General features: G+C 39.0%; 1 protein-coding gene and 1 pseudogene across 1 annotated transcript in view; one reads left to right on the top strand and one right to left on the bottom strand.

Moving 5' to 3' along the window:
* The window catches only part of ZNF286A (zinc finger protein 286A), a 47,991-nt gene extending 42,631 nt beyond the window's left edge, over positions 1-5,360 (top strand). The window contains exon 6 of the mRNA XM_037165913.2: positions 3,902-5,360. The gene's annotated coding sequence lies outside the window, so the exon portion shown is untranslated. The remainder of the gene's footprint in view (positions 1-3,901) is intronic.
* Positions 5,361-16,845: 11,485 nt separating this feature from the next.
* LOC119064793 (uncharacterized) lies at positions 16,846-16,928 on the bottom strand (annotated as a pseudogene).
* Between the last annotated feature and the right edge of the window lie 5,212 nt (positions 16,929-22,140).

Below are 22,140 nucleotides of genomic sequence, written 5' to 3' on the forward strand. Positions count from 1 at the left end.
CACTGCTCTTGCAGTGCTGGTTTTGAGGAGGTGTATTCTTTGAGGCTTCTTTTGTTTGGGAAACTCCTTATTTGGCCTTCCATTTTAACTGAGAGCCTTTCAGGATAGAGTAGCCTTGGTTGCAGGCCTTTGGTTTTCATTACTTGGAATATTTGCTGCCAATATATTGTGGCTTAGAGCAAATAAAATGAAGAAAACTAAACAGAAAGAAGATAAATAAAAAATGCTAATAAAATAAAAGAAGTAAAAAATAATGAAATAATAATAATAATACAAATAAACAATAACATGCAAGTTGTCTGAAATAGAAAAGTAAAATTTGTCTCAGTTTCTCAGTTGTTGTTAGCTTCATATTCCCTCTTTGGGTCTATCTCTGTAACTTTCACAACTCTAGATTTTATTGTCTTGCTTGGGGGAAAAAGCCTCCTGCAGACTTCAAACCTGCCAAGCAAGTTCTACTGGTCTTCCTGGTTGCCCCAGGCTGAGGGGAGTTGGGCTTCACTTTACTCCCATCTTATGGTTTTGTGAGGATGGGGGCCAGGTCTGGGCCAGAGTCTTCACAGTTGCCCAGCCTCCAGCAAAAGTCCGTTGTGCACTGCTGGGCCCCCACTGCACATCTTCTCCAGGCTGGTGCCTTCAATCTACCAGTTGTGCCATCTTTGAGGTGCACTAATTAGGGCAACTCACACACCACCTCACCCTCTTTGCTGTCCTAGGTGCTAGGCACTCTCACAGTCTCTTCAGGGTAGTTCAGCTCCCCCACTGAGTTAAGTCTTTCTGCAGGGTACTAACTCCCTGAGCCCTGCTGCTCTCCTTTGCAGGGAGCGCCTCCTCCTTCCCCTGAGGCAGCCAGCCTGGCTGTGCACAGGAGCGGAGGTGCTACTGCAGCTGTAATACCAGGAGCAGAGGCGGCACAGCCTCAGTTGTGGCATTGTGGGCACAGCTGGTGGACAGGGGCAACCACTGTGGGAGAGTTGCCTAAACAGCGACCAAGAGCCTTATTTTGAATAAAATCCTCCCATTAAGAGCCTGCCGCTCTTAACAAGTGCCCAGCCTCTCATACAGCCCAACTTTCCAACCAGACTGGAGACTATCCAGGTCAGGTCCATCACAGCTCACTTCTTCTCCCTTCTCCAGGTGTCACCTGGCTCCCTGATTTCTCTGGTAATGACCCAGGGGGCGTCCACAGTCCCAGTGGGTGAACAATGCCCCTATGCATCTCTCACATAGTCTTTATTCCCCACAGCAACTTCAAGCATCCAGGCCCATCCTGGTACCATTCTATACTCCCTGTTATCCAGGAAATGGAGCTGTAGATCTGGTTCTCATCCAAGAATCCTGTGGCAGGCATTGGCCAGTGCTGGGCCAGGGGCTGCATTACCCCTGTCCCCCACATTGGTCCCAGGGACCTTACCATCCCAAAACAATCTCCTTACCATCTGTTTTTCAATGTCCTCTACAATTTTGGCCTCCACCCTTCACATATGCTGATATTCTGTTGGCTGTTCACTTTGTTCCTCAGAAGATCAGCTAGATGTTCCATCTGTGCACAGGGGAAGTGGGCTCCACTCCCACCTACCTTGCCACCATCTTCCCATATCTAATCCTCATTGTGGTTTTAATTTGCATTTCTCTGATGATTAGTGATATTGAACATCTTTTCATGTCTATTGGCTATATGTATGTCCTCTTTGAAGAAGGGTCTTTTTAGGTCCTTTGCCCATTTTTTAATTGGGTATTTATTTTGGTTTTAAGTCTTACAAGTTCTTTATAAATTTTGGATATTAGCCCCTTATCAGATATTTTGGTGAATATGTTCTCCCATTCTGTGGGTTGTCTTTTTATTTTGTTGATGATTTCCTGCGTTGTGGTAAAAACTTTTTAGTTTGATGTAGTCCCATTTGTTTATTTTTTCTTTCGTTTTTCTTACCTAAGGAGATATCGCAGATAAAATATTGCTATGAACAATGTTCAAGATTTTACTACCTAAAGTTTTTATGGTTTCAGATCTAACATTTAAGTCTTTAATCCATTTTGAATTTGTTTTTGTGTGTGGTATAAGAGGGTGGTTTAGTTTCACTTTTATGCACATATCTGCCCAATATTCACAACACCATTTATTGAATAAACTTCAAATAGGTTTTCAATTTCTTGCTCTCCTTCTTGAACCCTCATTATGAGAATGTATTGCCTGAAGTTGTCCCAGTGGCTCCTTACACTATCTTCAATTTTTGGGGGGATTCTTTTCTATGTTTTGTTTTTTGCTGTTTGATTGGTTGTTTTTTGCTTCCGTATGTTCCAAATCACTGATTTGATTCTTGGCTTCATCTACTCTACTATCGACTCCCTGTAAATTATTCTTTATTTCAGTTAGTGTATCTTTCATTTTTGACTGGTTCTTTTTATGGTTTCTACATCCTTTTTCATGTTTTTGAAGTTCTCACTAAGTTCCTTGAGCATCCTTATAACCAGTATTTTGAACTCTGTGGTAGTTTGCTTGCCTCCATTTCAGTTAGTTCTATTTCTGAAGTTTTCTTCTGTTCTTTCATTTGGGATCTGTTGTTTTTTTTTTTTTGTCTCTGCATTTTGGCTGTTTCCCTGTTTTTGTTTCTATATGTTAGGTAAAACTGCTACAAAACTTGTAAAATATGTCTTGGACTTGTAGAGTGGCCCTGTGTTGTAGGTGTCCTATAGGCCCAGTGGTATAGCCTCCCAAGTCACCTGAGTTGCACCCCTATGTGGGCTGTGAGCACTGTCATGTTGTAGTTGAGTCTTGATTGCTATTAGCATCACTGTGAGGGATTGACCCCAGACAAATCTGATATGAGGATCAGCTGTGACTACAATGGAGGAGCTGCTGTGCAGCAGCTAACCCTAAGGAGCAAGATTTGCTTCAGTGGATCTTTGGTGCTCATCGAGTTGACCCCTTGAGTTTGACACTTGTAAAAGTGGTAGGGTTTCAATCTGTCATGCTCTGAAGCTGTCCACTAAGTGTACTAACTCTGTGGCCTCCTGGTATATACAAGGTCAGCCATCACCTATGCCCTGCCTGGGGCCACTAGGCACAAGCTGTAGAGTGACCTGCAGAGGGCTGCTACTTGTGCTTGGCTTAGAAGTGCCCAAGCTGTGAACCAAAGAAGAGGCCAAGCTGTGAACCAAAGTTAGCTGCCACTAGTGTAGGGTCTGGGGCCACTAAGCAAGAGGTATGGGATACACAGAGGCCAGATGCTACTTGTTTATTTTTAGAAAAGTAGACCTATGAAACAAGACAAACCATTCATATGGAAAAGCTACAGGAAAGGTTTTGGGTGGGTCTGTAAGTTGGGTCAGGCAGGGGATCTCAGAGGGTTCCAGGGCAGGGCCAATAGTGTGAGCCAGATTGATAGAACCTCAAGTGTGTTGCCCAGGCTACTTGCTGGGGAGCTCTCAGAAAAGGAACAACTGCCTCTACTTGCATTTCCGTGTGGCAGAAAGCTGCCCTATCAGCTCTCATTCACATGCCAGACAATTCAGTTCCTCCCTGCATGTCCCTGGTGCCTTTCAAGCTGCTGCCCCAGTGCTGGAGCTCCAAGGGAGTTAGACCAAGTAACTCTGTGTGGGGGCCCTTTAAGAGGAATTTCCTGGGACTCCAGAAGCCTCTGTCTCATTCAGCCACAATCCCCACTGTTTTTTACAGCCAGAAATTATGGGGACTTCTCCTTCTGCTGTGGAGCCCTGGACTGGGGGTTCCAATGTGGTGCTGAGACCCTTCACTTCTCCAAGAGGACCTCTGTAGCCAAAATATCCCTCCCAATTTTCAATAAAAAGTTAACTCTTATTTATTTTCACTATCAGGTTAACACTATAGTGATTACTTTCCTCCTTTCATTGGAAATAATCTTTTTTTTTAAATCTCTTTCAGACTGGAGGATCATACCTGAAACTAATCAACCTGCTCCTACAACAGATAGTTCTGAAAACAAACATGCCAAGGAACTAGAAAAGGAAGACAAAAATGACCCACAGGACTCTACTTTAGGAGACTCCTAGAGAAGAGATAATAGGTTATAGAAACAAAATAGTCGGGGTAATTTGAATAAGAGAATAATTACTCATGAGAAAATTCTCCCTGGAGAAAGTGACTTCTTGTTGAAGTCTATTCTCTTTAAGACAAAGAGAACTCTTACAAAAGATAGTAATCACAAAGATAATCTATATGGAAAAAGTTTCAAAGAAGACTCAGAGCTAATTGTTCAATCAGAAACCTACTTGGGCAAGAAAACTTGAAAGACTGTTAAGGGCAACAAAGTTGTGAGGCCTGTTAAAATAGATAAGAAAATTAATGGTAAAGAGGAACTTTATAAATATATTATTTAGGGGAAAGCTTGTAGTTTTTGATCATCACTTATTCAACACCAGACAAGTTATACTAAAGTGAAATCATATGACTGTGACAAATGTGGGAAAGGATTTAGCCGGTCTGCATATTTTAATTAACATAAAAAAATTAACAGTGGAGAAAATCCTTATAAATGTAACAGATGGGAGAAGTATTGTTTCCTCAATGTTAATTAACAGTGAATTCATACTGAAGAGTAAGCTTATGAGTGCACTGACTGGAAAGGTGTCAGCCAATATGTGTACACCTTACGTAGCACCTGAGAATCCATACTAAAGATAAACCTTACGTATGTCATGAATATGGTAAAGCTTCAGTCAGACAGCAAAACTTACTAAACATTAGGAAATTCATACTGGGTAGTAGCCCTGCAAATGGAGCAACTGTGGGAAAGCTATTAGTAATAACTCACTCCTTACTGTGCAAATGAGGATCCATTTTGCAGAAAAGCCATATAAATGCAATGAATGTAGGAAAGCATTTGGGAGTATCCCAGATTTTACAGTACATCAGAGAATTCATACTGGAGAGAAACCCCATAGATTAATGAATATGGGAAAGCCTTCAGAAGCAACTCAAGCCATACTTTGCATGTTAGAGTACATACTGGAGAGAAACCCTATGAGTTTAATGAATGTAGCCAATCATTTAGTCATACAGTAAATTTCATAGAACATCAAAGAATTCATACATGGGAGAAACTATGTAAGTGTAACAAATGTGGTAGAGCCTTTAGAAATAAATTGCTTGATTTACTATATATCAGAGAATTCATATTGGTCACAAGCCATATAAATGCAATAAATGTGAAAAGGCCTTCTTGCATTTCTCATCTCTTATTATACATCAGCAAGTTTATACAGAAGAGAAACCTTACCATGTAATGAGTACAAGAAATTATTCAGGCTAAAATCACACCTAATTGTCAGAGATTTCATACTGGGGATAAACCATACAAATGTACTGAATGTGAGAAAGCATTCACTCAAATAGTAAACCTCACAAAAAAACATAATAAAATTCACACTGGTTTGAACCATGTAAATGTACAAATTGTGAGAAATCTTTCAGGAGCAACTTGTTCCTTTTTTGTATATCAGAGAACCCTACTGGGTAAAGACCACATACATGTAATGAAGGTTAGTGTTCACTAACACACCATAGCTTACTCTGCATAAGCGAACTTATACTGGTGAGAAACCTTACAAATGCAACAAATGGGGTAAAATCTTCACAAGTAATTTAGGTCTCAATGCCATTCAAAGAATAGTATAGGGGAGAAAACATTTAAATGTAATTACTGTGGGAAGACATTCAGCCAAATAATACATTGTTGCAGAAAATCAGAAAATGCGTACTTGGGAGAAACACCATAAAACATGAGGAAATATGGAAAAGTCTTAAGAAGAGGTTCTGCTCTGGCCAGAAAACTCAGTTGGTTAGAGCGTCCCAATATATAAACTTTGCAGGTTCTATCCCTTGTCAGGGCATATACAAGAAGCAACTTATGAATGCACAAATAAGTGGAAAAATAAATCAATGTTTCTTTTTTTTCTCTGTCTCTCTTGCTCTCTGTCTCCCTTCCTGTCTCTTTCTAAAATCAACTTTAAAAAGAAGACTTTCTTACCATATTATGCATTTGCAAACACATACTGCAGAGAAGCCCTACACATGTAAAGGGTGGGATGAATGTGAAAAAGCTTTTAGGCACAGTTTAAGCCTTAATACACATCACAGAACACATCAAAGAGCATGAACATGAAGAATGCAAGATGTTATATGATGTCAATTCTCAGAGAACACCAGAGGATACATACAAAAGTAAATTTTATATATTTAATTAATGTGGCAAGAAAAACCTTCAGCAATTATTTGTACCTCACTGTTCATCAAAGAATGCATTAGGGAGGACTTCCCCCAAGATGGCGGCGTAGGTGGAAACACTTTGCTTCCTTGCACAACCAAATCTAAAAACAATAAAGTTTTAACAATAATAAATGCAATCATACCACAGAAAATCGAACAATATGGAGTCCAAAAACAACAAACCGCTCAGCTAAACCAGTGAGAGGGGTGAAGCCAGCAGCAGAGCAGGGTCGGGCAAAAAAGATCCCCCCAGTCCGGGTAGCATGCAGGCAGCTGAGGGCGTGGATCCCAGGTGCGGGGTAGCTACAGGCGTACCCAGGGAAGGCACAGCGCAGCTGGCTGTCTGCAGCTGCGCATTTGCGTGCAGATAAACCAGTGAAGAGACCAGCATTGAAACAGACCGCACAGGCTCCGGCCCAGGGCGGCAGGCACCCACATTTGCACTCAGATAAACAGGCAGGGGTGAGAAGTGAGGCGGACCTGGGGAGCGGAGAGGACTGCCATTGCTCCCTCTCTGACCCCGTCCCCACATACAGCATCACAAACCAGTGACCTGGTTGGCCCCGCACTGGTGAACATGTGAGGCGCCTCTCCTCAAATGTAACAGACGCGAATAGATCGCCAAAACATGGCTCAAGAAGAACTCAGAGCCCCAGAGCCAATAAATCTAAGCGATCAAGAAATTCCCAACCTATCAGAGGCACAATTCAAAACACTGGTGATCAGGATGCTCACAGAACTGGTTGATTTTAGCCACAAATTAGAGGAACATATGAAGGATAAACCAATTGAAATGAAGGGAAATGCACAGAAAAACAATAGTGATGAAAAGGAAACTGGGACTCAAATCAAGGGAGCAGACCAGAAGGAAGAAAAAAATGACCAAACAGGAAAATATGAAGAAACAAGAATTCAAAAAAAAGTGAGGAGAGACTTAGGAACCTCCAGGACATCTTTAAATGCTCCAACATCTGAATTATAGGGGTACCAGAAGGGGAAGAGGAACAGTTATGAGTGGAAACCTTATCTGAACAAATAATAAAAGAGAACTTCCCCATTCTGGCAAAGGAAATAGACTTCCAGGAAATCCAGGAAGCTCAGAGAGTCCCAAAGAAGTTGGACCCAAGAAGGAACACACCAAGGCACATCATCATTACATTAGCCAAGATTCAAATGAAGGAGAGAATCCTAGAAGCAACAAGAGAGAAGGGGACAGTCACCTACAAAGGAGTTCACATCAGACTGTCAGTGGATTTCTCAAAAGAGACCTTACAGGCAAGAAGGGGCTGGAAAAAAGTATTCCAAGTCATGAAAACCAAAGACCCATAACCAAGATTGCTCTAGCCAGCAAAGCTTTCATTTAGAATGGAAGGACAGATAAAGTGCTTCTCAGACAAGATCAAATTCAAGGAGTTCATCATCACTGAGCCCTTATTATATGAAATGTTGAAGGGACTTACCTAAGAAAAAGAAGATAAAAAAAAATGAACAGTGAAAGGACAGCAAACTCACAGTTATTAACAATCACACCTAAAACAAAAGCAAATTAAGAGGACAGCTAGATCAGGAGTGAACCATAGAAATGAAGATGACATGGAGGGTTAGCAACAGGGGAGTGGGAGAAGGAGAAGGGGGGAGAAGGTACAGAAAATAAGTGGCTTAGATGGTAAGTAGAAAATAGATAGGGGGGAGGGTAAGAATAGTAGGGGAAATATAGAACCTAAAGAACTTGAGACACGTGTTCATGAACTAAAGGGGGGAATGGTGGGAGAGGGGGGTGCAGGATGGAGGTGAATAAGGGAGGAAATAAAACAAATGTAATGGCATAATCAATAAAATAAAATATATATTAAAAAATGCATTAGGGTGGCGAAAACATATCTGTAACAAATATGGGAAATCAATTACTTTATATCATTTATGGCTTTATCAGAAAATTTACACTTAATAAACTAACCATAATTAACATGGAATGTTTTTCAAATATCATACTTGATTATTCTTTCAGTTTTCACTGAATACTTTGAAAACAATTTTGTAAAGCAATAGTACAGTGCAATAAATGTAGGAAAGTAAATTGTAGAAGTAAGTATTCAACTTCAAAATTCAGAATAAAATAAAATCCACTGACTCAATGATATCTTAAAAATAAAAATAATTATGTTAACAAAATGAAAAATCAGTAACATATAATCTAGCACTTATAGAAATAAGATATGCAAAATTTTTTAATTAATTTTACTTTATAAAACCTACATGATTATATTACAAAATACTGAGGAAGTACAGAAAAAACATCCCCTGTAATCCCGCCACCTTAATAATTACTATTTATAATTTTTGATTATTTATGTCATCTTTTACAAAATAAAATATCTTTGTGTTCTTATTGAATAAATAACATTGTTATTGTAATATGTGTAAAAATAGAAACAAATATTAAGAAAGTAAACAATGTAAATTCTACTACCCAGAAGTAAGCATTATAACAGTTTATTCTTGGCTTTATATTTATATACCTATTTTGTAGTTTTAATCTTATTACACAGATGTTTTATGTAACATTATACCACAAATATATTTATCCTGTTTCGTGTGTGGTGTAAGTGATATGTTAAACACAACCCATGAGACAAAAGAATAAGCAACTTTATGTTCCACTTTCATTTTAAATCTCATAAAGGTCTAGTGTTCCTTCCTTTGAGTGAAAATTTAGGTAAGCTGCACAATGGGAAAAAGAATTTCTGTGATTATATTTGTAAAAATTTAGTCACAACCTCGAAATTAAAATGCCTAATTCTGTATAACCTAAGAATCCAATCTGTATTTGATTTAAAGTTAAATAATCTCTTCTCCAGCTCATTGTTTCATACAAGGAAGCCTACTATGTAAAAGAAGGGCATAATCGACTTCATCCCCACTTCTCTGAATATAAGATGTCTACAGCTCCTTCAGATTTGGAACTAGGAGAGAGGAAAGAGTTAGGAAAAGACGTTACTTGACTGGTACTATTGTGTCCTGGCCTTGTGTTTTCTAGACTTTGCAGAGGTTTAAAGATGTTCAACACTTCCATGGCTCTTATACAATCTTTCCATCGTCAAACAAGAAAGACCTGAGTCTGCAAAATAAAAGTTTATTTGGGGGGTCTTATTAAGAGTTGAACCTGGGAGACACAGATTCAGGAGAAATATACTCCAGGAAAGACAAAACCAGAGCTTATAAAGGTGAAAACCACAAGTTGTAACAAAAGTAACTTTTTTTTTTATTGGCTGTCTAACATGATGTGATTACTAGTTCAAAAAGGTTGGTCTGCTCCAGGTGGTTAAACTCTAAGGTAGGTCTCGGCATGGCAGTGGGGAAGAAAGTTCCAGGATGTGCAAGCAGAAAGTCCAAAAGTTCAAATCTCATTTGGATGTGGGTGCAGGGAAATCTGACTTCCCTAATTGCCTCCTGACTCAAATTTAGAGCCCCTTGACATTACTGACTCCACTTTAGATGTTTCTTTTCATACCATCACTCTGGAATTCTCTTAATGTATACTAGAGCATCCGAACCCTAATTGCTTATTCCTTAATTGGGTTCTTAGGAAGCTGGTGAAATTTTCAGCGGCTTCTGCTAACGTAGGGGTGTCAAACTCATTTTCATCGGGGGCCACATCAGCCTTGCAGTTGCCTTTAAAGGGCCAAATTTTAGGACTGTATAATTTTAGGACTGTATAAATGTAACTACTCCTTAACAATTAAGCGAGAGCTTGGCTCCGTGACAGGTTAGAAACAAGGTGCTGAGCCCAAATAAAACAATATGGAGAGCCGAATTTGGCCCATGGGCTTTGTGTTTGCCACCTGTGTGCTTAAGATGCCTAGACCAAGCAACGTTTAGAGACAGGATTCAAGATGACCCCATATTCATCTCTCTCACAAACAGCCCTCATTTGGTCCACAGTCACGGAATGCACACTTTGCCTCAAGGAACTCTGCAAGAGTGAGTCACGCATTCAACCACTTCTTTCATATGTATCAGCTATTAGACTTCTCATTTCTTATCCTTTGGGTTTCTTAAGAGGAGGTCTGGCTGTGTAGACTTCAGTAGCTTCACCGCCAATTAGGCTGTAGCAAAAAGACTCAAAAGTCTTTTTATATTCTCCAGCCCTCAACCAGTTTATACTCTTAATGGGGAGGAAAAATTTAGAAATTATCTAATCAATTCTTGGCCACCTATTTTAAAATTTTGCATCTTTGGGGGCACTTTTATTTATTATTTTATTATCTTTCATCTTGGTGTTTTCTCCCATATTTCCATTTTAATAATTTGCTCCAGATACTCTCCACAAAATTTTTCTAGAATATACTCTCTTGGAAAACTTTTGCATATGCAATAATGGAACATTTACAAAACTCATGAAATCCAAAACATATGCCTTATTTAAAATATTATTCCTTATATTCTAATATTCATTGTTTGCCCACTTCTAGTTTTCTAGAAATGGATATCATGGATTCATTAAATGTCAATAAATATCAGTATGGATATCTTTGTGCATAAACATTTTGCTATGTTTTGGTTGTTTTCTTTTTTAGCAATTCTTTTCTTAAGATAGGACTTCACAAATTAAGATAACTGTGCTAAATATGTGATTTTTATTATTTATTTAAACCTGCCTCTCAAAATAGCTGTGCCATTTTACAATGCCTCTCATCCTACCGGAATGATACCTCTTCTCTTTTTAGTGTAACATAGACAGTTGATTTGAAGGTCCCAATAGTGTGTTTGAGGACAGTAGGCAAAGGCATTTATGTCCCAGGTTTTTGTTTTGTTGTAAGTTGTTGAACTTCTGCCTTGTTGAATGGTTTATACAAGTAGATAACTTTGAACAGCAGAGCAGAGCCCTCTTTCCTAATGAATCTTAGGGACAGGAGGGTTCTTTTATTTGGGGGGAGCAAAATGTACAAGCAGCTGCCAAGGGCAAATTTTGGGGAAAAAAGTATTAAAGCCAATTTTTCAGATGTTTCATTGTCTGATATAATCCCTTCCCAAAAAGCATTTAAGTAACTATGTAAAATGATCACCCATGTTTTGGAGAGATATTTAGTTGTTCATTTGTTTTTTAAGTATATTTTATTGATTATGCTATTACATTTCCCAATTTTTTCCCCTGTCCCCCCTCTGCCCTACACTCCCAACCCTCCAGCATGTTCATGGGTTGTACATATAAGTTCTCTGACTTCTCTGTTTCCTGTACCATTCCTAACCTCTCCTCATCTATTTTAAGCCTACCAATTATACTTTTTATTCCCTGTATATTTCTCCTCCCATTCTTCCCCTCCTCTTCCCCACAGAAAACCCCCATGTGATACCCATTTCTCTGATTCTGTTCCTATTCTAGTTGTTTGCTTAGTGTTTATTTCTGTTGTTTTTTTCTTAGGTTCAGTTGTTTGCTTTAACCAAAAAATAAAAGGCCAAAATTATAGCCAATAGTATTTATTTAAGATTTAAAAAGAATTGCAATATGAGGGTATAGATTCAGGCAGAAACCAAAATTAGGTCCCAATTATGGAGTGAAGGCGGGGGTTTTATGAGAAGAGGAAAAGAATCATTACATGAATGAAAGAAAATAATTTATTTTTTAAATAAATTTTATTGATTATGCTATTACAGTTGTTCCATTTCCCCCCTTCATTCTCCTCCACCCTGTACACCCCCTCTCACCCACATCCCCCCCTTTAGTTCGTGTCCATGTGTCACAAGTTCTTTAGCTTCTACATTTCCCACACTACTCTTGCCCTTCCCCATCTGTTTTCTCCCCACCATCTATGCTGCTTATTCTCTGTACTTTTCCCCTCTCTCTCCCCCTCCCACTCCCCTGTTCTAACCCTCCATGTGATCTCCATTTCTATAGTTCTGCTCCTGATCTAGCTGTCCTCTTAGTTTGCTTTTGCTTTAGGTGTGGTTGTTAATAACTGTCCTTTCACTGTTAATAATTTTTATCTTCTTTTCTTAGATAAGTCCCTTTAACATTTCATAAAATAAGGACTTGGTGATGATGAACTCCTTGAACTTATTTTTATCTGAGAAGTGCTTTATCTGCCCTTCCATTTTAATTGAAAGCTTTGCTGGACAGAGCAAGCTTGGATGTAGGTCCTTGCCTTTCATGACTTGGAATACTTCTTTCCAGCCCCTTCTTGCCTGCAAGGTCTCTTTTGAGAAATCAGCTGACAGTCTGATGGGAACTCTTTTGTAGGTGACTGTCCCCTTCTCTCTTGCTGCTTCCAGGATTCTCTCCTTCATTTTAAACTTGGCTAATATAATGATGATGTGCCTTGGTGTGTTTCTCCTTGGGTCCAACTTCTTTGGGACTCTCTGAGCTTCCTGGATTTCCTGGAAGTCTATTTCCTTTGCCAGATTGGGGAAGTTCTCTTTAATTATTTGTTCAAATTAGTTTTCCACTTGTTGCTCTTTCTCTTTTCCTTCTGGCACCCCTATAATTCGGATGTTGGAACATTTAAAGGTATCCTGGAGGTTCCTAAGCCTGTCCTCATTTTTTTGAATTCTTGTTTCTTCATTCTTTTCTGTTTGGTTGTTTCTTTCCTCCTCTTAGTCCACTCCATTGATCTGAGTCCCAGTTTTCTTTCCATCACTGTTGGTTCCCTGTGCATTTTGCTTCATTTCATTTAGTGTAGCCTTCATTTTTTCATCTGATTTGTGACCCAAATCAAACAATTCTGTGAGCATCCTGATCACCAGTGTTTTGAACTATGCATCTAATAGGTTGGCTATCTCTTGATCGCTTAGATGTATTGACTCTGGGGCTCAGTCTTCCAACTGAGCCATTTTTGGTAAGGTCACACCTGTTACATATGAGGTGCGGAGCCTTAGATGTTCACCAGAGCGGGGCAACCCAGTTGGTGGGTTGTGACACTGTATGTGGGCGCAGGGTCAGAGAGGGAACAATGGCACTTGCTCCGCTCTCTCTTGGATTTCAGTCTCTTCCGCTGCTTCCCACAAGCAAACTGGGCCCTTCTGGTGCTGGTTCCCAGGTTGGAGGGTGGGCTTGTGTGTATTCTAGGACCCTGTGGGTCTCTCCAACGAACTCTCCTGTGAGGCTAGGAGTCTCTTGCGGCACCTCAACCCCCATAAGTGTTTTCAGTCAGTGCTTTGAGGCTTTATTTCCCGGCTCTGGGGCCCTGGGATGCGCAGTCTGTCTCACTGCTTATTTTCATCCGGTTTATCTGCACACAAATGTGTGACCATGGTCAGCCAGCCACCTTGTGTGCCTCACTGGGTCTGCTCGTTGCCACCTCACACCCAGAGTCTGCCAGCTGCTGCCCTTGCACCCGGGTCCACTAGCCATTGCTTTTTCCTGGTGGACACCTCTGCGCCTGCCACCGTCTTTGCCCCTCTTACAGATCTGGATGAATGGTTGTCGGACTTCTGTACAGTTCAATTTTATGTCAGTTCTGGGTGCTTTTTTGTTTCTAAATTTTTATTGTCCTTAATTTTGGTTGTTCAGTGAGGCACAGTGTGTCTACCTATACCTCCATCTTGGCTGAAAGTGTATATTTATGTTTTAACAAGCTAGGTTAGTTATTCTTTAGCTCTACATGGCTGGCTTCTGATTCTATCTTCAGAAAGAGACTTCATAATCATCAGTCCTTGTGGTCAGGATGTCTGCTGCCCCTTTAGCTTTATAAACAGTTGTTTGTGAGACACATTAGTTTGGCCCAGTCCAAAGGTTCTTTGGCCCAGTTGAAACATTTCAAAGCTTCAAGGAGTAAGTAAGGTGCAAGGCAGTTACTCTGGAAATGCAGCTTTTTCTCTATTTTAAAATGGCTCCACTTTTCACATATGTTTTTGTGAAGACATGAACTAGTCACTGAGAGCACAATGCTGGCCTGAGGAGTCTTAGTTACACTAATTTGCAGGCAGGGGAGAAACCCCACATGCACCTGAGTTTTCATTTGCTCTCATTATTCCTATGCTTGCCCATTTATTGTATTCAAATATTAATACTTTTCTTATTTTGTTTAAATGTTTATAATAAAGGTAATAACCACATAACAGTTATTACAAATATTTTTTCATAAGCTGATATTTGCCTTTGCATTGTCATTAAGTTCTTTCCTCCACTTAACATCTATATATTCAAACTTTTTTAATGTAATTATTTTTCAAGTACAGTATTCTGTCTTTTACTCCCATCCCAGACAACCTTTTTATATAGGAGTATAGAATGCCTTTTCATTTGTAGTTCTTATATCTCTTATATAACTTCCCATATATTAGTATACACAACTTGCCATATTATTTCACCTCTGCTATATTTTCCTGATTGTAGCCAGCTTCATAGTTAATTAGGTTAACTATGAATAGGGGATGGGTTATGAGTGTTATGAGTGGTTGATTATAACACATTCATAACCTAGTTAGGTTATGGGTATGTCACAGCTGCATATAAACCCACAGTACTTCCTGTAGCCCTCAGGATCTGTTGTTCTCTACTACTTTGATTACTTAGTGATTATGACTCAGTTCCATCCAAACTCATTGGTTGATATTTTTAGTATTCTGTACTAATGTCTTCAGTGGTATAATAAGGACAATTGTGTGTCATGAGGGAGCAAAGGAAACCCAGGAAACAACTTAAAACCTAGTGCTGTTTCTTTTTCCTTATACAAGGACTGTATAAATGTAACTACTCTAGTGCTGGACTAGAGTCAAACAGCAAATGTTTATGTAAATGGAATATTTGCATCTCAGTGTAGTCCAATTTTTAAATACTTATAATGGAAAGTTTTCATACATAAAAGTATGCAAAATGTATTGAATATTTAAAAAACAAACACTCATGAAAACTCCATCTAGGACACAAAATAGTATGTTACAAAACTCCAGAAGACATTTGTGCCACACTTCGACCATAACCTGTTCTATACTACTTCGTACTAGTGCCTTTGCATCTGGCAAGAAGGACGGCTGTCTGAACTCTGAGTCTGGCAAGGACCCATTCTGCCCTTCTTCCATCTGCCACTGTCTCCAATGTGCTGAGAAGTCTATGAGGCCATTTGAGTATGTCAACTTGAACCCATTCTTCCTCTTTCTAGGTAACGCCCTAGGTACCCAGCACCTTAGGTTTATACCCAAGCAAATGAAACTTGCTATTAGCATACATATCAATAGCTCTGAAGCACTGTAAAGGAGCATGTTCTTTTCTTGAGTGGGGGAGGAAAGTGGATTCAGTTTGGAAATGCAGAAGTTTTGAGGTGTGAGCCATACTGGGCATAACATAACTGAGTTGGCTGCAATATGGTCTCACTACACCACGATGTTCTGTCTCAAAACTCTGATGAGGTACAAAAATATATTTGCCTAGAAATCCAGAGGACATAATATACATTATTCAACAGTTTGTTACTTGATTTTTAAAATTCACATTCTTTATTTAGCCCATACAACACATTGATTGAAAAATTAGATAAGAGTTTCCATATTAAATGGCAAGTCTATTAAGTATTATAAGCAATGTCAAAACAAAAAATTGTACATACATAACATTTCACTACAAAATTATACATGTTTTCTTTTCTTTCCTTTTTATTAAATTTATCGGTGTAACACTGGTTAACAAAAGTATACAGGTTTCACATGCACACAATTCTACAACACGTCATCTGTGCACTATATTGTGCGTTTACCACTCCAAGTCAAGTCTCCATCCATCACCATTCATCCCACCTATACCCTTCTCCAACTGCCACCACCCACCTCACCACCCCACAATGACCACACTGTTGTCTATGAATTTTTCCTTTTTCTTTTTTGCTCAATCCCTCTACATCCCACCCAGCCCTCAACCTCTGACCTCCCCCAACAGCTGTCAGCCTGTTCTCTATGAGTCTGTTTCTATGCTGCTTGTTAAATCATTTTCTTCAATAGATTTCACATATGAGTGAAATCAAATAGCACTTGTCTTTTTCTGACTGGCTTATTTCACTTGGCATAGTGCTCTTCAGGTCCATCAATGCTGATGCAAAGGGTAAGAGTCCTCTTTTTTTTTATGGCAAAGTAGTATTTTATTGTGTAAATTTACCATGTTTTTTTTTTATCTACTCATCAGCTGATGAGCAGTTGGGCTGTTTCTAGATCTTGGCTTTTGTAAAAAATGCTGCCATGAACATAAGAGTACATATATTCTTTTGTATCAGTGTTTTGGGATTTTTGGATAAATTCTCAGAAATGGAATCCCTGGGTCATAAAGCGGTTCCGTTTTTAATATTCTGAGGTAAGTCTGTACTATTTTCCACAGTGGCTGCATCAACCTGCATTCCCACCAACAGTACACTAGGGTTCCCTTTTCTCCACATGCTTGCTAGCACTTGTTTACCGATGATAGTTATTCTGACCATTGTGAGGTAATATCTCATTGTAGTTTTAATGTGGATTTCTCTGATAATTAGTGACATTGAGCATCTTTTCATATGTCTATTGGCCATCCGTACATCCACTATCGAGAAATATCTATTCAAGTGTAAGATCTAGGCAGGCCTAAAAGGAATGAAAATCACCAGGTGAGAAAATGGCACCATGGGATGCTGCCTGCAGACCCTACCCAGGAAGATTAGGGTCTGGGGTTGGCTTCTCTGGCATAATAGTAACGAACTATAGAAATGATCCCTGAAAGTATAGTCTTTCTCTCTGGCATAATAGGATGAAGCTTTCACCCAGCAACCAGCTCTAGCCACTCAGACTCTAATACCCCAACCTCAGGTTTTTGCATTTAAAAACCCTGATCTAAGAACAACCAAACCAGACCCAACCTCCCTCTGTTGGCTCCACTCTCCCTCTTATTCCCTGCTAATAAACCCTGCTCTCCTTAGCTCGCTGCATCCATCTGGTTTCTTGAGCAACTCTGACCTAACACAGGTACTTTGCTCATTTTTTAATTGCATCTTTGGTTTTTATGTTGAGTTTCATAAGTTCTTTATAAATTTTGGCTATTTTCTTCTAAAGAAAAATAATTGTGCCACTTAGTCTTTTGTTTCTATAAATTTTTTTATTCTGTGCACATAAATTTTATATAAAATATGACAGTTACATTTTTACTTATTACCATTAAACAAAGATACAATGTATGTACAATATTTAAAACAGTACAATATATGCTCTGGTCTGTGTGGCTCAGTTGGTTGGAGCATTGTCCTGTGGACGGAAAGGTTACAGGTTTGATTCTTAGTCGGGACACATATCCAGATTGTGGGTTCCATCCCCAGTTGGGGAACATACAAGGGGGCAAGCAATTGATGTTTCTCTCTCTCCCCCCTCCTCCCACTTCTTCCTTCCACCTCTCTCTTCCTCTCTCTAAAAGCAATGAAAATTTGTCCTCAGTTGAGAGAAAAAAAGTTAAAGAATACAATATAATACAAGTCACATTAAAAAGACACTTGGAATAACATTTCCAATACATTTTAGAAAATGTGAAGATGCTAAATACAGAATTTTATGAAGAAAAACTCATCAAAGTATTTTCAATATAGTATTTTTGAAATAAGTTTTGTACAGATTAAACAGCACATCTATATCATATGTATACTGAACAATTATTACAAAAATCAAAGTAGTTAATAGGCAGAAACCTTAAACAACTAAAATATTAAGTATTCCTTTTGTCAAAAAATGTTCTCAAAATTTTTTTTCTTTTGGCAAATAAATTTGTCTTCAATGAAGAGCATAAATGCTCTGGCTGGTATGGTTCAGTTGGTTGGAACATTGTCCCATGGACCAAAAGGTGGCAGATTCAATTCCCAGTCAGGGCACATAGCCAGGTTGTGGCACGGTCAGAGTGCCTATAAGAAGGCAACCAATTGATGTTTCTCTTTCTCTTTTCCTTTCTTTCTCTTTCTATTTCCCCTCCCTCTCTTGCTCTCTCACTCTCCCTTCCTCTCTGTCTAAAAGCAATGAAAAAATGTCCTCAGGTAAAAATTAATAAAATAAAAATAAAATTCAGAAATAAAACCTAGAAAATTACTCATAACATTACACAATAAAGTAAACATTGACATTTTGGTCATTCCCTAGGCAAAAATATCCTTTTCAAAAATATCTCAAGCATTCTGAACATTCAAAATCAGGATCTTTGAAAACTTATCAGCTAAAGATAAAATTCAAAAAATGGCATCTTTTATATAAAGACACTGCTTTATATAAAAAATTACTTTTTCCTTCAAAAGCATAAGGCATCTAAATTTTTTTAAATTATAGGTTCAGCAATGGTAAAATGGATATGTACTTGTCAGGAAGTGTTTCTTCACACAAAGTGCACTTTGCCCGTTTAAGCTGGAGCATCTCTTTAGTACTTGCTAACACAATAAATTATTCCTCCAAAACGATTTTCTCCAAAACACAAGGAAACAAACGTTGTCAATGGATTAAAATGAAATCAATTCACAGCACGCACTATAGCTGCATAAGAAACTGTCCACTTTTCACAATATTTTAATGGTTATAGGAAACCATTAAAAAACATATCTTAAAAGAAGCCACATATTATCATTTATACATCAAGACACTTAACACTAAGTTATATGCCTTATGCCAGAAACAAAGGATGTTAGAACCACTTATTTAGAATAGCAGTACACATCTCAAATAGTTTTCAATAAGTCAAAATAATGGCCACCATAGGGAAAATAAAGAAGAGGCAAAGCACCAAAGTTTAAAGATTTTCCTAGTGCTATTCCATGTAAAACAAAATCTCAATGCATGCAAGTTTGTAAAACTTGCATAAAGCCACATTTGAATATTAATGAGAACTATTTCACTTATGAGTTGTTTATAACACATGTACTCTTTAAAAAAGAAACACATTCACTTAAAATCATCCTCACTGTTGCTTCCTTTAAGGTCTTAGAACATATTTAATTGATAACTGAACATCATGGTAATGCCAGCACATGCAAGCTTTTTTGTTGTTGTTAAATTATGCCTAAAGGCAATTTTAGGTTATATTAGGCCAAGAACTGATATAACTTAAAATGACCTGTTACTTCCTACAAAAAAATATGGAGTCCTTAGAACCTATTTTTATTACAGTCTTGTTAAAGGCAACAATGTATGATTTTTTTAAATTTTCCAAATAAAAATATAAAAACAGCCAAGATCTGAAAACAGCCCACGTACCCACCAGTAAATGAGTGGATAAAATGCTGATATACAGACCACAGTGTCTGGGTCCAGCCAAGATGGAGGCGCATAGGTGAAAATACTGTACCTCCCCACACAACCAAGTTTATGAACAACAAATATTTAAAAACCAGAATGCAACCAAAACAGAGAGAGAAAATTAAACTGTGCCAAAGTCCAACAACAACAAACCATTCATCCAGACCAATAAGAGGGGCGGAGTCAGCCGGTTGCCCAGGAAAAAGCAGCCAGACTTAATTCAGACACACAAGCAGCGGTTGGCAGATCTCAGGCACAGGGTTACAATGGGCAGACCCAGTGAGGGTGCAAGATGGCTGGCTGACTATGGTCACACATTTACGCACAGTTAAACCAGGCAAAAACAAGGGCAGTGAGACAGACTGCACAACCAGGGCCCCAGCAATGGGAATTAAAGCCTAAAAGCACCAATTGGAAAAACTTTGGGGGATTGAGGTGCAGGGAGAGGCTCCCAGGTTCACAGAGAGTTCGTTGAGTTCTGGAGGGTGCACAAGCCCACACACCTAGGAACTAGCACCAGAAGGGCCCAATTTGCTGGTGGGAAGCAACAGAAGGGATCAAAATCCTAAAATGCAGGAAAAAACACCATTGCCTCTTTCTGACCCTGCCCCCACCTACAGCGTCACAACCCACTAACTGGGTTGCCCCACCCTGGTGAACATCTAAGGCTCCACACCTCATATGTAAGAAGCGCAAGCGAAGCAAAACATTATGGCTCAAGAAGAAGAGCTCAAAGCCCCAGAGCCAATACTTCTAAGTGACTGAGAGATAGCCAACCTATCAGATGCACAGTTCAAAACACTGGTGATCAGGATGCTCACAGAACTGGTTGATTTTAGTCACAAATTAGATGAATAAATGAAGGCTTCACTAAGTGAAATGAAGCAAAATGCACAGGGAACCAATAGTGATGGGAAGGAAACTGGGACTCAAATCAAAGGAGTGGACTAGAAGGAAGAAAACAAATGACCAAACAGAAAACAAAGAAGAAACAAGAATTCAAAAAAATGAGGAGAGGCTTAGGAACCTCCAGGACATCTTTGAACATTCCAACATCTGAATTATAGGGGTACCAGAAGGGGAAGAGAAAGAGCGACAAGTGGAAAACTTATTAGAACAAATAATGAAGGAGAACTTCTCCAATCTGGCAAAGGAAATAGACTTCCAGGAAGTCCAGGAAGCTCAGACAGTCCCAAAGAAGTTGGACCCAAGGAGAAACTCACCAAGGCACATCATTACATTAGCCAAGATTAAAATGAAGGAGAGAATCCTAGAAGCAACAAGAGATAAGGGGACAGTCACCTACAAAGGAGTTTCCATCAGACTGTCAGCTGATTTCTCAAAAGAGACCTTGCAGGCAAGAAGGGGCTGGAAAGAAGTATTCCAAGTCATGAAAGGCAAGGACCTACATCAAAGATTGCTCTATCCACCAAAGCTTTCATTTAGAATGGAAGGGCAGATAAAGCACTTCTCAGATAAAAACAAGTTCAAGGAGTTCATCATCACCAAGCCCTTATTATATGAAATGTTAAAGGGACTTAACTAAGAAAAAGAAGGTAAAAAATATGAACAGTGAAAGGACAGCAAACTTACAGTTATTAATAACCACACCTAAAGCAAAAGCAAACTAAGAGGACAGCTAGATCAGGAGCAAAACCATAGAAATGGAGATCACATGGAGGGTTAGCAACAGGGGAGTGGGAGGAGGGTGGGGGGAGAAGGTACAGAGACTAAGTAGCATAGACAGCAGGTAGAAAATAGATGGGGGAGGACAAGAATAATATGGGAAATATAGAATCTAAAGAACTTGTGACACATGGACATGAACTAAAGGGGGGGAAATGTAGGTGGGAGTGGGTGTGCAGGGTGGAGGGGAATGTAGGGGGGAAATGGGACAACTGTCATGGCATAATCAATAAAACATATTTTTTAAAAAGCTGATACACATTTACACAATGGAATACTATGTAGCCGTAAAAAAGAAGGCAATTTTACCCTTTATGACAGTGTGGATGGACTCAGAGTGTATTATGCTAAGTGAAATAAGCGAGTCAGAGAAAGACAAATACCACATGATCTCACTTATATGTGGAATCTAATGAACAAAATAAAATGATGAACAAATCAAAACAAAGAGGCATGGAGACATGGAACAGACTGACAGCCGTCAGGCGGGAGGGGGGAACTGGTAAAAGAAATTTCTACTCCCTCCCTCACTATTCTCCTTCCGGAATTCTAATTACACATAGTTAGGCTATTTCATAGTTTTCTGTAATTCACTGGTGTTCTGTTCATTCTCCATTTTTTTTCTCGCTGTTTTATTTTGGGCAGTTTTTATTTGTATGCCTTTGACTCTACTAATCTTTTCTTTTGCAGTGTCTAATAATCTGCTCTTAATCCAATCCAGTATATTTTTCATTTTGTATATCATATATGTTATCTCCAGGAGTTTGATTTCCCACTTGTATTTCTTTCCACTCTGATAGTTCAAAGGTGATGTCACACTTTCCCCAAATTTATCTATCCACTGGTTCTTTGAAATCTCAAGAGCCATTTTACACTGTGTTCAGATTCACTGAGCTTTCTTTTACCCTGCAAATCTCCACCTTGAAGAGGCACATCCAGAACAGGCCTCATACACAATCAAAGCAGCACAAGAACCCGAGACATGTGGAGTAGGAATG

The sequence above is a fragment of the Artibeus jamaicensis genome, unplaced genomic scaffold (assembly GCF_021234435.1).
Source record: "Artibeus jamaicensis isolate MK-2021 breed Jamaican fruit bat unplaced genomic scaffold, CSHL_Jam_final contig_419, whole genome shotgun sequence".
In the NCBI taxonomy this organism is placed as follows: domain Eukaryota; kingdom Metazoa; phylum Chordata; class Mammalia; order Chiroptera; family Phyllostomidae; genus Artibeus; species Artibeus jamaicensis.